Raw genomic sequence first — 2348 nt, forward strand, 5'->3', positions numbered from 1 at the left:
TTATTTTATTTTTATGATCTTAACTATTCATATGCTAAACAAAACACCATCATTCAAAATTTGTCTACCTTAAATGATTTATAATTTATTAACATTATCAACTCTAAAATTATATATTATTTATGTATTATATAGATGACAACGATCAATCATCACAGTCATCACTATTACTCTGGAGAACAACCTGCCCCCATAAAAATGAGTTAAAAAGTAATAAGCATGAAAAAGTAAATTATTTAACTTCAAACTGATTAATTTTTATTTTTTTTAAATGACAATCAACAACCAAAAAAAAAAAAAATGAAAAAAAAGAAGAAAACAAAACAAAAAAAAATTTAAAAATCGAGTATGTAAATTGTATACCAATTGAGTATGCTATGTGATTAATTTCACATACCTAATTTATTTAATTTTTTTTTTTTTAAGAGTGTAAGACGTGTAAAAAATTCCATTTTGGTCAATTCCGACGACTTCAACAGGCCACAATTACACACAAAAATAGAAGTTAGTAAACCTATATTGGATATTAAATTTTAATTGATTAAGCAATAATAAACAAGTGTTTTATTGTTTGTATCAGAATGCAATATATGCAGCTTTGCCCACAAAGGCAGGTGCTGGTGGCGGCCAGAGAACCAAGTAATTATTGAATTCAATAAAACAGTTTCTTAACTAGGTGCAATTTGAATATGATTATTTTAATGATACAATTTTTTAAATTTTAGAAAACTACAACCAAGGACCTAAGGGAGGTCCTCAACTCCCGAAGAAATAAATTAGTAAATTTTTTTTAATACTTAAATATCACTATGCACATATCGAATATTTAAATATAATAATATTTATACTAAGTTCCTGTTAATTATAATCAAACCATGTCTTCATTTAATTAATTTATCAGTGGAATATCCAAGAGAAAAGTCCAAACTTCAGGAAATATTAAATTACTCTATAGTTAATTAAATAATAGGTGTATATGATTAGGTATAGGTTGATAGTGCAATTATTGATACCCATTGCAATTTAATTGAAATCATGGACGCCCATTGGGGGGAGGGGCAAGATAGGGCACTTGCCCCCCTGGACAAAAAATATTATGGACTTGTAGCTCAATAAATATTATCATAATATTATTATTATCTTTATTAACTTACATTTGAGAATTTTTTTATTTTGACCCCCCCCCCCCTCTAAAATGTTACCCATGAACGCCCATCATTGAAATAACTAAAATGACTCATTTTTGGTTTTCATAACCACACAATATCAAAATATATTTATTACTACATTCAGAATCTAAAATATTTGCAACCAAACATTAAATGTGTATTTATTAAGGATTTTTTTTTGTAATTTAACTAAACAACCACTCTCTCTCAAAAAAAATTCTGAATATCACTGATAATCATAAAAAAAAAATAAAAAAAAATAGGGCAACTATCGTCCTCAAACACCGCAATAGTGTACCACTAAAGAATAATGTGTATACACTGAAGAATAAGTTTATTAAATATATTATGTCACAGTCAAACTAAGCATTTTACTAAATGACAAATAGTGAAATAAGTCCATTTTTTATTCAATTTCACTACCAGTCTAGATATTTAGTTAAATGATTTTAAGAAATTAAAAAATGTAACGATATTTTCTATAATTATTACTGATTAATTTATATTTATTTATTTTTTTGGTGTAAACGCCCAGGTGGGCTCAAGTACAGTGAAAAAAATATTTAATAATAACATTGATAGAATAAAGATACAAGTACAATAGTAGTAAGAATTATGAACATACAATACAATTACAAGATAATATAGACAATATTAGTGATATGACAAGCTGCTAAAAACAGTGTTTTAAAGAATATAAATTATTCATAATAAACGGATCAAGTTTTAAATTATTGCACTGGTTATTCGATAATAGGTGCCGTAAGATGTTCGATGAAAAGGGATTATAAATGTGGTACAAGAGCGTGAATGGAATTTAGGAACATGGAAGTTTATAGACTGTAATGGTTCTGGACAAGATATAACACAATTTATTAATTTAAAAAGAAAGCAGATGTCTGTATATTTCCGTCTATTAACAAGGGATCTAAATTGAGGGAATCCTGTATAGAATTAGGGGATATTGACTCGGATGATTAATGGAATGCATACGTCTCTTAACGTAAAAATCTTCTTTGTACACGCTCAAGCGATTCCATAAAGCTGACTCATGAGGGGTTCCAAATAATTGAACAGTATTCCATCGTAGGTCTAACTAAAGTAATATACAATGTTTTTAGACACTGTTCGTTCTTAAACTCTTTGGTATTCCTAATTAAGAAGCCAAGAGTTCTTAAG

The 2348-nt window shown here is 27.5% G+C and overlaps 1 long non-coding RNA gene across 1 annotated transcript; it reads left to right on the forward strand.

Moving 5' to 3' along the window:
• Positions 1-307: 307 nt before the first annotated feature.
• LOC126554125 (uncharacterized) lies at positions 308-1723 on the forward strand. Its single transcript, XR_007606610.1, has 4 exons — positions 308-346; positions 427-504; positions 581-639; positions 1705-1723. It is a non-coding gene; the product is annotated as an uncharacterized LOC126554125 (long non-coding RNA).
• Positions 1724-2348: the final 625 nt, after the last annotated feature.

Source organism: Aphis gossypii, unplaced genomic scaffold, assembly GCF_020184175.1.
Source record: "Aphis gossypii isolate Hap1 unplaced genomic scaffold, ASM2018417v2 Contig00434, whole genome shotgun sequence".
Classification (NCBI taxonomy): Eukaryota; Metazoa; Arthropoda; class Insecta; order Hemiptera; family Aphididae; genus Aphis; species Aphis gossypii.